Raw genomic sequence first — 17,489 nt, 5'->3', positions numbered from 1 at the left:
GTACTAACTTGGCTATTGCTTACATGAGTGGCTATGCTGGTCTAGCGGGCAGAGCACTAGACTCCGATCCTGGAGGTCCCGGTTTCAAAAATGGTTCAAATGGCTCTGAGCACTATCGGACTTAACATCTGTGGTCATCAGTCCCCTAGAACTTAGAACTACTTAAACCTAACTAACCTAAGGACATCACACACATCCATGCCCCAGGCAGGATTCGAACCTGCGACCGTAGCAGTCGCGCGGTTCCGGACTGGTCCCGGTGTCAATGACGGGTAGAGGCAGAAACTTTTCCTTGTTCCAGTCCCTCCAGCACGGGCCTAGGTCACCACACCCTGCTATCAAAATGAGTACAGGGGATCTTTCACGGGGTAAAAAGTGGCACGCCATCCACCCCCTCCTACTGCTGCGGCGAAGAAAGGCTGCATTCTACGTCCAATCAAGCCAATAGCCCGGTCACGGGCTAGCGCCACGGATTTTATCCTTACCTGTTACTTCTAATAACTGGAGTAGAACAACTATCTGTCCGATAAACTTTAGCTTCTTTTTACCATTGGTGTATGCGGCGTAAATTAACTATATAGTAAGATGCAACATATGCTGTGCGAAAAATAGTGATTCATTGGGGAAAAACACCATTACCGACTCATGAGTAAAATTGCAAGCTATACGTCAACAATGAAGGTAACTAAAAAAACGTGTTGGAAAATCGCCGGAAGTTTACCAGCAAAGAAATTTAAGAGTTTGAAAATGTAGCACATACTCATAATTTGAATATCATTAGTAGCAGAAGACAGTTTTCTATCAACCAGCGGTTGAAAAGGCTGCCAAATTTGTCACTAGGTATTTGTGAAAAAAGAGTAGCGCTTCTGAGCGAAAAAGCCTACTGAGACGGGCGACAGTGAAGCGAATGTGAAATTCAACAAAACAGTAAGTTAATTATTTATGTAGTCATAATGTGCATTTTATATATAGACATATTTGAAAATAGAAGTATAATCCATTTACGTTTTATATATGTTTTATACTATCAGACGACGTTTAAAATTTTACGCATATCTTGGTTGTTTTATTTACTATGGAATCTATTGCCTCTGAAACTCTCACTGAATGGTATTTTCAGTCTCATGTTAAAGCCCTAGTGTTTGATACAACAACAACAAATTGACGCTTTTAGAGTTTTATGGTAGAAAACTCTTGGGAAAAATCTTCCACGCATCGCACGTATGGACTCATTCTCAAAAATGTTTTTGTGACAACAGAGAACTGTAGAAATACAAGTCCTAGTCTACACCAGTTTTGAAACAATTCCAAACCATTTGGTCTAGAACCGATTTTAATAAATTCTAAAACTATAATTCAACGAAGGACTCATTAATTTGATATGTATAGAACCCTCAATTTTCCTCTAAATACTTTGACATGCCGAATATCGTGGAATTTCCACGCTCCATGGGATATTTTTTTATGCACAAGAGCTATTTATTACTTGAAAATTGTTACGGTTCGTATTGCATTTGAATTATCACCACAAGATGAAAACGAAATTTGTGTTACTTGTATTTTCCTTATCACTGTGTGTGTGTATAACTATAATTACGTGTTCCTTCTAAAACCAAAGAATAGTATTTAGAGCTCAATGTTTCTAATCTTTATATGCAGCAGGTTGTGTCTGGCATTCTCTCTAGTATGTCTTTCGTAAAACTTGTCTCCTCTTATGTAGCTTCAGCCGCCTTTGATGCAATTCATGTACTGATGATGCAGAACAATCAGATTAAAATATTAAAATAGTCCAAGCAGGAATCAATTACAGTCTAGAAAATGTCAGTAACGGATCTGAACAGTGTATTTATAACAAACAAGCCTGTAGTACCAAATTTAACTTTAGTGACTTGCTCCTTAAGACAGATCCTTTCCAGTGGCATGAAAATGGAGACACTGTAAATGCTCTACACTTAGGTATTTATCTGAAACTATTTAAAAAGCAACAGAAGGGAAAGCAGTTTACGGTTTCATGTTTTATCTGAGGATCAAACATAGGTATCTGCAGTATAAGATGAGACTTTATAAAGGTAAAAGAATTTTTAAACTAAGATGTGATTTCTTGCAACATATTTTATGTTGTACACAACAGCTTTATATTTAGCATCATGAATGTTAATACAGCAGTATTTATAATTAAGATGTAAAAAATTGTTGGTTAATCAGTTACTTCAGTACAGCACTTTTGTGATAAAAATAATTTAAAAAATTATACGATTTTTTATTTATCTCCAAGTATAGGGACGCTCTTCCTCTTTTGCCATGGAACCCGAGTCACACGCAGAAAATATTTTTGTGCAATGTAAAGCGGAGTGTGCAACAATCAAAAAAATGAAAGTTGATAAATGAGACCCGCTGTGCTTTCTACACTACGGCAGAATCGAATCGACAAACCTACAGCGAAATGACAAGGGACTTACTGCAGCATTCTCCTGTCGGTCACACAGAAGTAGAATGTTCTGTGTGTGTGTGTGTGTGTGTGTGTGTGTGTATGTGAGAGAGAGAGAGAGAGAGAGAGAGAGAGAGAGAGAGAGAGATATGGCATACGTTAATGTTTGCAGTGCTACTTTTCACAAAATTTGCGGAAAAATGCGAAGGTTATGGTTGCCGGAAAAATGTCTTTTCACCTATATCCCAGTTAAATATTGCATAATGTGATACAGTAGATGCCATGGGAACTACATTTAGATCATTTGAGCACATCATCTGCGAAAAATTTAACTGCAAATGTTTACCAATATTGTACGCTATCCTCCTCTTCACAAGATGAATGCTGTAGAAAGAAATGCATAGCTACGTTTAGAATCCTTACGTGTTTTATTCTCAGAAGAAAAAATTATCGTTAATGTTAACACATCTTTACATTTTTCCAGAAGGATGTCACAGAATGCTGTTTACAATCATCCTTATATCCGATATGGATTTCACAAGCAGCATGAGAGATTGCAGGGCACTCTCACTTCTGATTCGGTGTCATGCTTCATAATATTCTTTGGGAAGATGATCTTTATTACGATCTGACTTCATACATAATGATGAAATGGTGGGCAGTAGTTAAGACTATTGCTTGTGTGCTCTAGTGAAGGAATAGCAGTAAGGTTTACCTGTGTTGAAAGAAATAGGGTTCCGATTTAAACGAGTGCAGTAAAAGCATACAGCGACTGAGGGCCGAGGGGAGCTTTTTTTTCTGCTGAACCTGGGTGAAAAAAATTTCCAGACAGCTGAGTTCCACGGTCTCATTATGCAGACACGTTGGATGGTGCCGGTCGGTTGGGGTCCGCATACAGGTAGGCTGACTAGCACCAAGGGATACCGCTGCAATGGGCAAAGCATTGAAGAACGGCAACAAAGCAGAGGACGGGCCCTTGTTAGGCAGGGAGCCTACGAGACAACCGTGAGCTTTCTGCAAATTTTCTGTGGGACGGGTCACTGGCCCCCAGACATCCAGACTCTGTTAAAAAACATATTTGTGAAGACATGAGGCTTTTAGCGAGTCTATGGCTGTTCTTTGGAAAGTTCGAAATAGATGGAACAGGGGAGATGATAAACGGTTTATGGAGGGCTGTGGCTCCATCCTGGTCATGTTGTTAAAAAAGACATGGCATAACCACGTGGGAAAGGGGCTGTGAAGCTGAATTTTTGTTTCTTTTCTCCTAATTAACTTTAAAGTCTCTGATTGGTCAAATCTGTGTATGCAGAGCAAGGGGCAGTCTCCCATCTTCAAATGCAGTGCTACAGCTCGTGATTGGCTTGTGCTAAAGTGGGAGTAGTCTAAGATGTAAATATGCTTTGCTACCGAGCTGGGGAGGAAAGCGGAGAGAGAGAGAAGTGGTCACTCTTGTACTGACACTTCGCTCGTAAAGAACAGCAGGTATCTACCTAAATGGTGAGACTGTGTCCTTTGCTAGTGGGCCACTTAGAGCCTGTGCCATTCACCTTTTGAACCATCAGAGGTACTGCTTCTAGTATCATGCACACAACAAGTGATGCGTGGATGTACTTATTTGTCTTGAGTCGGCCATCTAAACATTTGACTCTGTCACGCATAGTCGTGGGACAGAGTCAAATTGGTTTGGCAGACCAGCAAACAGGTCCACCTGCACACTGGAATCCATGGGGGTTTCAGGGACTAATAGACAATTGCCTGCATTCTGAATTAGCTGAACGTGAGACTGCGTACTTGCATTTTTCGAGCGCGCGACATTAATAACACATTGCTGCCATCCATGACTTCAGTCGCCGAACGCATCGTGGTGTGCAGCCCTGACCAGGAGAAGGGTAAAGTATGTGCTGCTATGGCACAGGGCTCCAATATATATGTTTCTCAGCACCCTGTTCTTTCGAACCAAATTTTTCTTTTTGGAATAGTAGAGTACAGATGCTTGAGTACCTGCCAGGTTAGCAGAGTGCACTAATGCGCTGCTTCCTGGACTCGGGTAGGCGCGCCGGCCCCGGATCGAATCCGCCCGGCGGATTAACGACGAGGGCCGGTGTGCTGGTCAGCCTGGATGTGGTTTTTAGGCGGTTTTCCGCATCCCCCTAGGTGAATACCGGGCTGGCCCCCCATGTCCCGCCTCAGTTACACGGCTCGCAGACATCTGGACACTTTCGCACTATTCCAGGGATTACACTAGTCGCAGACAGTTGGGGTACACTAATCCAGGGGGAGGGTGGGGGGGGGGGGGGTTGCGGCAGTAAGGGCATCTGGCCACCCCTTCAACTAACATTGCCACATCCGATTAACTATGCCGACCCTGCGTATCCGCTGGAAAAACGGCACAAGCGAAAGAAAAGAAAGAAAGAAAGTATAGATGCTTGACTGTAGCGTAGTATTTGGGCCATACCCCCAATTCACGTGTATGAAGTCAGATAAAGTGATTAGTGTTCTGCTTAGTGTCACGTGTCAATCCCCAGCTGATCACTTTGTCCACCAGAGACCCCATATTAGTGAAAGCGTTTGTCAAATGAAAATGTTTGTGTGACGTTTCTTTAGCCATTTTTTGTCTTATGTTAAGAATGAATAAATCTATTATTATTTAGATCACAACTTCTCCCTGTGTTCTGATTAACATTACCTTACCATTTATTAAAGTCTTGATTAAAAAAGAAAGTAGGAAGTTTGTAAGCATCCCCCTCTCTATGAATTTTCGTAGGTCGTCACCAATAACGCTTCATTAAATTCAGTTTCGTAATGTTGCGTAATAACACAGATAATCACTGCAGTTTACTTGGACACATTTTAGGTATGGGGAATATACAGCTGCACAAATAACTTGTGTGATATGTTCTGAGGAAATCGATGCCAATCTGTTCGTTCTCTCTCTCTCTCTCTCTCTCTCTCTCTCTCTCTCTCTCTCTCTCTCTCTCTCATACATCTGCATAGCTATATCTCCTTTTCAGTTCCACAAATAGAACGGAATAGTTTCTGTACTGAAAAGCAGAGACGACCCCTAATTCGAAGCATTCACTTCAATTCGCCATACAGCACGAGAACTGAAATCACTTCTCGCTTCTATCACGAAACTGATGTGCTCGGTGTCAACTCTGCCCTGTGTACAGTATGATATGGACAAGTTACACAGTGAATGGGGCTGGTGGAAGGGGGGGGGGAGGGGGAGGAGGCGTGTCTTTTTGCGACACGTTACAGATTGGGCGTGCAATTGCGCTGCCGTATGCCTGCGTATATGCACGCTCTCACTCCCTGTTGTGTAGCAATTACACGGCCGCGAATTCAGCGGCTAACGGTCCGCAGCGGATGACGTATTGGCGCGAAACGATTGCCGCACTGCTGCTGCTGCCGCCGCTGCCACAGCGCGGTTGTGGAATTAGCGGGATATATTATTCAGATACGCCGGCGCTTATTAGCATAACCGCTTGACAGCGCCGAGCGCGCAACCGTGGCCAGAGCTGAACGCAGGTGTACTCGGCTTGCGCGCCCACTCCCCGCCTCACTTAATCGCGCCGTACGGACAGTTTATTAAAACGGCCGCCAGAGCGAGCAACGTGGTCACGTGGTGCGCTCACGTGTGCACGCAGCGCCTACGCTTTGTTTTTATTAATGGCGAAAGTGTGTTTACGTACCTGTTTCCGAGCAGAAACTTCCAAAATGACTAGAACAATGTCAACCGCATCTTAAATGTGGAACTATCACATCTTTGAGGAGTCGTACTACAAGAAATGTAGCTAACAAGCAACAGTACTTAAGTGACTGACTGCTGGAGACACTGGCGTCATTAACAGGTGTCGCCGTCGATCGCATCGCGTACAATGGACGTCGACTTCTGCATGCGCATAAGCAAATATGCTGGGTGGTTATAATTACACTGAGGGTGTTCAGAGTGTTGCAGTGCGAGCCGTACACATCGCAGGACACTGTAACATCGTAGGTGTGTTCGTTAATCGTTGCGCTAGCGGAGCATACTGGAGAAAATAGTTCCACTTTCTGCCACGAGGTGAAAATATGGCGATGTAAGCAAAAAATTCTTGTTTTTACGTCAGTAAGGTGTCTGCCGAGTGGTGACGACTGTTTATTTTTTTGTAAAATGACTGTTGGTGTAAAGGGTTACGTAGTTTGAAGTTTTCCATACAAAACACAATGGCTATTGAGAAGAAGGAACGAGCACTGCTGGCAAAGTTGTTTTAGGAGAACGGCTGCAATAGCAGCGCGCATTGTGGGCATATCGCCGATAGAAATAACTGGAACGAAGCCCGTCATACGAAGAAACGGGTGAATTAGTTGGTGCAGCAGGGGGAGAGAGGTGGCCCATTCCCACGGGGCCGGAGTAGCCGAGCGGTTCTAGGCGCTACAGTCTGGAGCCGCGCGACCGCTACGGCCGCAGGTTCGAATCCTGCCTCGGGCATGGATGTGTGTGATGTCATTAGGTTACTTAGGTTTAAATAGTTCTAAGTTCTATGGGACTGATGACCTCAGCAGTTAAGTCCCATAGTGCTCAGAGCCATTTGAACCATTCCCACGGCAATTATTGAAGTTGCTATAGCTGTAGCCGACCGTGCAGCATATTCCTCAAATTCTGCCGCAACTGCTCGAGATGTCACAGGAACTGTCTGTCCCCTCGTCAACAGTTCAAAACATTTTGCGGTGAATTTCACATTATTATCCATGCAAGATTCAGAATGTGCACCAAATGAAGCCCCAAGATAGGTTACCACTACGTGATTTAGCCGTTCGTTTTTTGGTATGCGTGGAAATGGGTGACATGTGGTCGGGGAATATTCTTTGGCTGATCGAGGCACATTTTACTCTGCACGGTGCCGTGAATCCACAGATATGTCGCATATGTGATTGATTCTACTCCGCCACATGTTATGCAGGAACATCCGCTGTACTCAGATCACGTGACTGTGTGGTGTGGTTTCACATGCCCCTTCATTCTCGGTCCATTTTTCTTCAAGGAGATGACACTTCGCGGGCTTGTTAGATGTACAGTGACTTCTGTACATTATAAGGACTTCATTGTGCAACGCGTGACTCCAGCTTCGCAGGAATGCGACTGTGTCCGTACCACTATTCTCATGAAAGATGGGGCGACACCACACGTTTCTTACCTGGTGAAAGACATGCTTCGAGAAACATTCAGTAACAACTGCATCATCTCTAGGCAATTTCAAGATGTGTGACCTTCCAGATCCCTGACCTATATCCTTGAGGTTTCTGGTTGTGGAGATATCTGAAATATCGTGTCTCTCAGGGATGTACACGGGCTCTGTCTGTCTGAAGGATAGCATACGATGAAACAGTGGATGTGCTGCGAGTAACTGTCGACCATACCGTGTTACAGATGCAGTATGTTGCCGAGTCGGGAGACCATATTTAACACACCGTTATCATGTGTTTGATCGTTCCTCTCCTTTTCCTGCATCCACATAACATTCTGACTGTTTACAGCGCCATAGTTTCATCTGGTGGCAGAAAGTGGAGCTATTATTTTTTCCAGCTCACTACGCGAGCACATCGATTAATGAACATACCTACCATGTTTCAGAGTCATATGACATATACAGCCCGCACTGCAGAATTTGGGACACCATGAATTTATGAAATTACAATGAAATCCAGGCCATTAGCTGCTTACAGGCGTTGATAAATATCAACGGGAACAATTGAAAATGTATGCCCCAACCGGGACTCGAACCCGGCATCTCCTGCTTACATGGCAGACACTCTATCCGACTAAGCCATCGAGGACACAGAGGATAGTGCGACTGCAGGGACGTATCACTGTCACACTCCCCGTGTGTTGAATGCCGCGAGTAATGAGTATAGTGGGCAGGGGCACTACAAATGGAGTGTGTGGACAGTAAGATGGAAATATGGGTCTCACGGGGAGCGTGACAGACACGTCCCTGCAGTCGCACAATTCTGTGTACTCGATGGCTCAAACGCCGGCACGGTAGCTCAGCGTGTTCGGTCAGAGTGCTGGCTGGCCGGCCTCTGTAATAAAAAAAAAACCTAGTGAAAGAATCAACAACGAACCTCGATGAATGTCATGTAACGTCCGCTAGGACCAAATACAACGAGCAAGAATGAAAAAAAAAAAAAAAAAAAAAAAGAAAGTCGGACAGAGCGTGTGCCGTGCAAGCAGGAGCAAGTCCCGGTCAGGGTACATATTTTCAACTGTCCCCGCTGACATTTATCAACGCCTGTAAGCAGCTAATGGTCTGGATTTCATTGTAATTTCATTCTTCGAGAGCTGCAAGATCATCAATGTCCGAAAGTTCTGATACCGTATTCACCATCAATTTAATTATAACCATCCAGTACTTTCACATACTATTAGGTTTAAAAATTTTGTAACGGGACATATTGTCGTAGATTTAAATTAAAAAATCCCATTCCACTGTTCCAGCCAAGGTTCTTAAGATGTTTCCATTAGTTGTACATGTCGTACTAGAACCGCGAATCACTAGCAAAATATTCGCCGCTGCAGCTTGGCTGATATTTGATTGAAAAGACCCTCGCTTTATATGGGGGTCAGAACTGGAGCAGCTCGCTCTACATTTAAAGGTAGAACCAAAACCAAATGACAAACTGAATAATAACGTTTTGAAACCCAATCCAGCAACGATTCTGCGTGGTGTTGATGCGAAAAGTCGTTGGTACGTTTATGGCAGTATGTGGCACCAGATGCCTACACAAAGATCACGCAAATGTCAGATTACCAGCTGGTGATACGTGGCCGCTGAACTAAGCCCGATGGTGCCCCAGATATGTTCCATCGTGTTCAGATCAGGCGCATTTGGTGGCCAAGTCATCAAAGTGAGTTCGCTGGTACACTGTTTAAACCTCTGTAGAACTATTCTGGCCTTGTGACACGAACAGGAAGCCGCCGTTGCTGTCGGGGAAGACATCAAGCATGAAGCAATGCCGGTGGTGCGCAGTGAAGTTCACGTAGTCGACGGCTGACGTGATGTGTCAAGATTACTATCACAGGTCCCATGGAAGCCCTGGTGAATGTCCTCCACAGCATAATACTTCCACCACAGTACTGCGTCCGTGTTGTGGTGTGTTTCACGAGCATCCGTTCGTCTGGATGACCTGGTTTAACATGACACGTGAGTCATCCGACCGGGTGACAGGTTTCCATTGATCGATAGTACGGTCTCGATGATCCCGAGTCCATTACAATCGTAATTGATGATGTCGTTGGGTCAACATGGGAACATGAAAGGAGTACCTGTAGCGGGGTCCAATATTCAACAACGTGCACTGAACGATGTACTCCGAAGCAGGTGCGCCTGTCCAAGGATTGTTGTCAGATCTTCCACAGTTCGCCGCCTGTCCTACTGTATAGAGCGTGCAAGCCTCAGACGTCCAAGTTCTGTGATGAGGCACGGACGCCTAATACACTACTGGCAATTAAAATTGCTACACCACGAAGACGACGTGCTACAGACGCGAAATTTAACCGTCAGGAAGAAGATGCTGTGATATGCAAACGATTAGCTTTTCAGAGCATTCACACAAGGTTGACGCCGGCGGCGACACCTACAACGAGCTGACATGAGGAAAGTTTCCAACCGATTTCTCATACACAAACAGCAGTTGACCGGCGATAACTAGTGAAACGTCATTGTTATGCCATGTGTAAGGAGGAGAAATGCGTACCATCACATTTCCGACTTTGATAAAGGTCGGATTGTAGCCTATCGCGATTGCGGTTTATCGTATCGCGACATTGCCGCTCGCGTTGGTCGAGATCCAATGACTGTCAGCAGAATATGGAATCGGTAGGTTCAGGAGGGTAATGCGGAAAGCCGTGCTGGATCCCAACGGCCTCGTACCACTAGCAGTCGAGATGAGAGGCATCTTACCCGCATGGCTGTAACGGATCGTGCAGCCACGTCTCGATCCCTGAGTCAACAGATGGAGACTTTTGCAAGACAACAGCCATCTGCATGAACAGTTCGACGACGTTTGCAGCAGCGTGGACTATCAGCTCGGAGACCATGGCTGGGTATACCCTTGACGCTGCATCACAGACAAGAGCGCCTGCGGTGGTGTACTCAGCGACGAACCTGGGTGCACGAATGGCAAAACGTCATTTTTTTCGGATGAATCCACGTTCTGTTTACAGCATCATGATGGTCGCATCCGTGTTTGGTGCCATCGCGGTGAACACACATTGGAAACGTGTATTCGTCATCGCCATACAGGCGTATCACCCGGCGTGATGGTATGGGGTGCCATTGGTTACACGTCTCGGTCACCTCTTCTTCGCATTGACGGCACTTTGAACAGTGGACGTTACACTTCAGATGGCTCTACCCTTCATTCGATCCCTGCGAAACCCTACATTTCAGCAGGATAATGCACGACCGCATGTTGCAGGTCCTGTACGGGCCTTTCTAGATACAGAAAATGCTAGACTGCTGCCCTGGCCATCACATTCTCCAGATCCCTCACCAATTGAAAACGTCTGGTCAGTGATGGCCGAGCAACTGACTCGTCACAATACGCCAGTCACTACTCTTGATGAACAGTGGTATCGTGTTGAAGCTGCATGGGCAGCTGTACCTGTACACGCCATCCAAGCTCTGTTTGACTCAATGCCCAGACGTATGAAGGCCGTTATTACGGCCACAGGTGGTTGTTCTGGGTACTGATTTCTCAGGATCTATGCACCCGAACTGCATGAAAATGTAATCACATGTCAGTTCTAGTATAATATATTTGTCCAATGAATACCCGTTTATCATTTGTATTTCTTCTTGGTGTAGAAATTTTAATGGCCAGTAGTGTACTTTGTGCCTATTTGTGGTTTCACCATTCCTCAACCACTTGCCATATATGCTCACGACAGTAGCACGCATGAACAGCACATCAATTTCGTTTACCGGGATGTTCTTTCCCAGGCGCCGGGCCATAACAATCTGATCTTTGTCAGCGTCGCTTACGTCAGCGGATTTACCTATTTGTGGCCCTTATCATCACTAGAATGATTTCCCATCCGTCTGTGCTCCGATTATATATTCTCATTACAGCGTCTCGTCACCAACCGACATTGTCTCGCGGTGGGCAGTGGTCATAATGTTGTGGCTCGTCAATGTCTAAAAAATGGGGACAGCGCGCTCTTTTCGCCTCGATGTTCGGGGTGTTCGCCGTGGCTTTTAACTGTCACATTCTCATACATGATACTAGCCGTTATTATTGAGGCTTTCGTGGCCACTTGTTGACAAACTGCCTGTTGGCTTCTGTCTCGGACGTCTTTGGCCGACGTTCGTTTGACGATTTTCCCGACTCTTCGCCAGCAGGAGTGGCTGGCATTGTCGAAGCGTCGTCCTCTTCTGCTGGTGGCGGACCGCCATCAGCAATTGAGGCTGACGCTTTGACAATGCCAGCCACTTGTGCTCGCTACGCCAGAAAAATCCGCAAACTAACGTCGACCGAAGACTCCCGAGACAGAAGCCAACAGTATGACACTGGCCGTCTGCGAAACAGTCTAATGTTTTGGGGCAAAACATGAGATCTCAGAGTATTGAATGTCTCCAAAACCATCCAGTTCAGGAGAATGGTTGGTGTCGTTTCAGAAGAGGAAGAGGCTGCTGTGTAAATGGTGTATCGCCACTGCTCTGGTTCGCATATAACTGCCCTGCTGCTGGAAGAAACTGCCGCTTGCAACCACGTTTGAGTTTGTTGCCATCGAGGACTAGTTCGGATTACAACAGGTAGCCAAATCATGCGGGCGGTATGGCTCACCATTTCCTTGTGAGATGATTAAAAGTCGCATTTTAAAAGCCATATTATTCCGAAGAATTTCTTCACAAGCGTACTGCAGTAACCTTACTGCACCAGTATCTCTGCTAACCGGGATAAAGACCAACATCGGACGCTAGAAACATAGAGAGGGGTTACATGAATTGATTCACGGAACTTGTTGGAACAAACCAATGACAGTATGAATTTGTTGTAACGCACGTAAGCTCACGGATGGCTTTAGTGCCTCTTTGAACGCTACTACAGCTGCAGTCGTTTCTCGCTGGTAAACAGTGAGGGACGAACTAGCAGAACATGTGCCCCACTCTGCTGATACGTATACGTTTTGTAAAAACGAATATCCGTTTCGGTCGCGAACTATATGAAAACTGAGAGAATGTGGGTCAACTGGAATGTAGTGGAGAGGAATATAAGTCCTACCAGTCTTCCCAACTTGTAGACTGCTGTTGGCTGGATCTGGAATAGCGTGATTCGCTTGCTTTACAGTTTCTTACGACGTCTGCGTTAACGCTAGTCACCGCCATCATCAGCATTAAACGAGTGATATAGGCTACCGGGAAGATATCTCTAACTAAACTGCAAGGCATGTAATAAATCAACGAGAAAAATTTACCAACGAAGCAGTCCTCTTCGCCTTCATTGTGTAATTATGTTTTCACTCTTGCATCCGTGTCTGAGGACACAGTGCTCAGAGTTGATTTAGCAGTATTCTCCGTGCTAGTCACTTTGCAAAGAGGGTGAATCGTAGCGGGCTTTACTAAACACCATAACTAGGCTTGTTGGTATACACCTGATGTTAATATTGTCTGTGCTTTCTACTCACGTCTGTCTTACCTCCCTGTCCCGGAATATAAAGCTCTGCATATTGCGCTAAATGAGCGGATAACGAAAGAGAAATTCTGTCATGCTTAACATACAGAAGAAATGTCGAAAATTGTTAAAGGAACGGAGATAAAGATTTCATAGTGTGTCGATGAAGTGGTCATTAGAGACGAAACACAAGCTCGGACTGGGAAAGAAAGGGTGAGAAAATCGGGCGTGTCCTTTCAAGGGAACCCGCCAAGTACTTATCTTGAGCGATTTAGAGAACCACGGAAAATCTAGATCTGGTTAGTAGGACGGAGAATTTAACCTTGCGCTCCAGAATGAGAGTCCAGAGACTTTTAAACATTGCGCCACCGCGTTCCCTGCTGACGACTGCGCTTGATGTGAAAGCTGAAAGTTTGATGCATGGCTGCCTTATACAGAGGCCTTCGATTTTAATGCCACGTTACTGAAGATAAAAAACGACCATCAAGCCTTGTGCCCGACATCAGTAACCTTGGTTATGCAGTATCACTGTCAGTGCCAACTGCTTCCTTTCTCCTCTTCGAGTAAGTGGCTCCTAACCCAGACACGTTAACGTAACAGAATGCGCGCGAAGGGGGAAAAGTTGGTCAACAGAAAGAACTGAAAAATGCAATTGGGTATGAAACAGACCTGTAGAGGGTTATTCAGCGATTTTATGTGCGGGAAGTTGCGAGAAACTTTCAGTGTGACACATACGGCCCTGATAATCGATTATTCTACCACGAGCGTTCCTTCACGCTGATGCAGATTAACCGAACCTCAGGTACTACTACGGTACAAAACAGGTGCAACACAGTTTCCTCGAAATACGCGCAGCACGCTCTACGTATTCTTTTTCTTTATTTAGCCTTTGAATTTTACTGTCTAGCCAAATAAAATGCCGATTATCACGAAATTATTATAAAATATATTTTGTACACAAATGCTTTACAATAAATCTGTTACCATTACATTTTCTGGCTGTTTCGTCCTGCAGATTTGAAACTACATAAAATAGCGTAGATTTTTTTAGAGAAGTCATTGTCTTGTGTAGGCTGTTTTTGTTATTAAATTGAAAATTTAGAATTTTGTGGTAATGACTATGGGACCAAACTGCTGAGGTCATCGGTCCCTAGGCTAACGCACTACTTAATCTAACTTAAACTATCTTACTCTAAGGACAACACACACATGCCCGAGGGAGGATACGAACCTCCGACGGGGGGAACCGGGCGAACCGTGACAGGGCTGGTCCCGGAGGAGGTTCGAGTCCTCCCTCGGGCGTGTGTGTGTGTGTGTGTGTGTGTGTGTGTGTGTGTGTGTGTGTGTGTGTGTGTGTGTGTGTGTCCTTAGGATAATTCAGGTTAAGTAGCGTATACGCTTAGGGGCTGATGACCTTAGCAGTTAAGTCCCATAAGATTTCACACACATTTGAACATTTTTTTGAACCGTGACAAGACGCCTTAGACTGCACGGATACCCCGCACGGCGTTGTTATTAAAGAGAACACTTTATCTTATTCTTTTGCGCTCTTAACTAATTTTATCCCCTTGCGTGTTTTCAATCTACCTCCGTCACAATGAGAAACCTTAGTCACATACCTTATGTTTCAAACACTGAAGCGGAGGAAGTCCATCTAATGGTATCCCTAATAATTGTTGCTTATGAGCCTGATGGTAAAGCGCACAGCTTTCACAGACGTGAATTCAGCATGTAATATGAAAAAATGCGCGTCTTCGTCACTGTACCAGCGTAAAGCTCATTAAAACACGTTAGTTCAAATTTCAAATAAAACTGCACCTGACATGGTCAGTGTCTAAAGTTATTCGAATAAACAGTAAGAATCACACACAGATGTCGCACTGCATACACTGTTATAGGCACGCTGAACACACGCACACGCACACACGCACACACACACACACACACACACACACACACACACACACACACACACACTGAGGTGACAAAAGTCATGGGATATCTACTAATATCGTATCGGACCTAGTTTTGCCCGACAAAGTGCAGCAACTTGTAAGGGGTCCATAGGCCCTTACTATAACTTTGCGCTTGGCACAGGTCGATAGGAGGAACAATCGATTGTGACGTGTTGAGAGAGCGAGTGTCGAGATGCGACAGTGTGTAGTTGGCGGGTTTAGTGTGTGTGTGAAAGCCATTGTTGAAATACAGGACTTTAACGGAGAAGGGTGTTGCCATCGCCTTGGTTAGACCCCTATGTAATAGATTAATACCGGGAAAGTGAAGAATTATCATTATGAAAGTGATCAGTGACGTTACTAGTGCCGATTTTTGGTTTCGCGTCTACCGCGCCGGCCTAACCTTGGATTGCAGTGTTGGATTAGCGTGTGACGATAATGGAAAATGAAGAATGCATGTGCAGAGATTAGCCGTAATTAGATATGTATGACGAAGGCAGTGGCTGTCTCTTTCATTTGGTGTTTTGAGAGGAATATAAGTTCGTAATTAGTAAAACTGTGTTGGTGTTCCTCATTACCAGACAATCAGAATTATAGTATTGAGCAGAACGAACTGGAAAGTAACAACTTCCGTAGCAGTCAATTTCGATTATCAGCCCCATTAGGTTCACGGTCATGTTAATAATAAATATTGGACTGCTATTCGATCAGATCAGGTCGGGATAATAAATCGGAGGTGTTACAAACTCGACATGGTATGAACTCAGCAAGTCGTTGAAAGTCCCCTGCAGAACTACTAATCGATGCTGCGACTGTAGCCGTCCGTCGCTGCAAGAGTGTAGCTGGTGCAGGATTTTGTCGACGAACTGACCTTTGGATTATGTGCCATAAATATTCGATGGGATTCATGCCGGCCGATCTGGGTGCCCAAACCATTCAATGGGACTGTCCAGAATGTTCTACGAACCAGTATCTAAGAAATGTGGCTCGACGACATGTCGCATTGTCATTCATAAAAATTACATCGTTGTTTGGGAAAATGAAGTTAAAAAAATAATGGCTGCACATGTAGAAGGATCGGTTCACTTGGGCTTGGACTCCATGTAAACACAGCCCATACCATTATGGAGCCACCACCAGCTTGCACAGTGGCTAATTGACAACTGGGGTCCATGAGTTAGTGGGGTCTGCGCCACACTGGAACCCTACTATCAGCTCTTACCAACTGAAATTGGAACTCATCTGACGAGGCCACGGTTTTCCAATCGTGTGGTGTCCGTACGATATCGTCATGAGGCCAGGAGAGGCGCCGTAGGCGATGCCATGGTGTTAGCAAAGGCACTTCCAATTAGTCATCTGCTGCCATAGCCCATTAACGGCACGTTTTGCCGCAATGTCCCAATGTGCATTCGTCGTACGCCCCACATTGATTTGTGCGGTTATTTCACGAAGTGTGGCTTGACTGTTAGCACTGTCTGTAAGCAAACGCCGCTGCTCTCGGTCATTTAAATGAAGGCTGAAACTTCCTGGCAGATTAAAACTGTGTGCCGGACAGAGACTCGAACTCGGGACCTTTGCCTTTCGCGGGCAAGTGCTCTACCAACTGACTTACCCAAGCACGACTCACGCCCCGTCCTCACAGCTTTGCTTCTGCCAGTTGGTATAATACTTGCCCGCGAATGCAAAGGTCCCGAGTTTGAGTCTCGGTCCGGCACACCGTTTTAATCTGCCAGGAAGTTTCATATCAGCGCACACTACGCCGCAGAGTGAAAATCTCATGCTGTAAATGAAAGCTGTTTGCCACTGTGTTGTCCGTGGTGAGAGGCAATGCCTCAAGTGTGGTATTCTTGGCACACTCTTGACGGTGCGGATCTCGGAATACGGAATTCTCTAACCATTTACGGAATGGAATGTCCCACGCGTCTAGCTTCAACTACCATTCCGCGTTGAAAGTCTGTTAATTCCCGTCGTGCAGCCATAATCACATCGTAAACCGTTTCACATGAATAACCTGAATACAAGTGATAGCTCCTGACGTATGCACTGCCGTTTTACACCTTGTGTAAGCAATACCACCGACACCTCTATATGTGCATTTAGCTATCCCACAACTCTTGACACCTCAGTTTAGCAACTGTTAATTAAAAAAAAAAGAAATAATGGCTCTGAGCACTATGGGACTTAACTTCTTAGGTCATCAGTCCCCTAGAACTTAGAACTACTTCAACCTAACTAACCTAAAGACATCACACACATCCATCCCCGAGGCAGACTATAGCGCCTAGAACCGCTCGGCCACCCCGGCCAGTCTGTTAATTCAACCATGAGATGCACAGCTCAGCGTTACATAGGTCGGCTTCAGTAGAGTAACCATAGGATTTTGATCACATAGCAACAACATCACACACATGCAAGTGTAACGACGTCTGAGCGACGCCGAGCGCAGTGGC

General features: G+C 45.1%; 1 protein-coding gene and 1 non-coding gene across 2 annotated transcripts in view; both read right to left on the bottom strand.

Annotated features, from left to right (window-relative positions):
- Positions 1-17,489, bottom strand: part of LOC124768601 (tyrosine-protein phosphatase non-receptor type 13-like) — a gene marked incomplete at its 5' end in the record, with an annotated part of 256,139 nt that overhangs the window by 121,953 nt on the left and 116,697 nt on the right. The window lies entirely within an intron of this gene.
- On the bottom strand, positions 8,172-8,245 carry Trnat-ugu. The gene has a single exon. It is a non-coding gene; the product is annotated as a tRNA-Thr (tRNA).

This window comes from Schistocerca piceifrons, chromosome 1 (genome assembly GCF_021461385.2).
Source record: "Schistocerca piceifrons isolate TAMUIC-IGC-003096 chromosome 1, iqSchPice1.1, whole genome shotgun sequence".
NCBI classification, from domain to species: Eukaryota; Metazoa; Arthropoda; class Insecta; order Orthoptera; family Acrididae; genus Schistocerca; species Schistocerca piceifrons.
The sequence above is the reverse complement of the archived record's forward strand: the minus strand, read 5'-3'. Positions and strand labels throughout refer to the sequence as shown.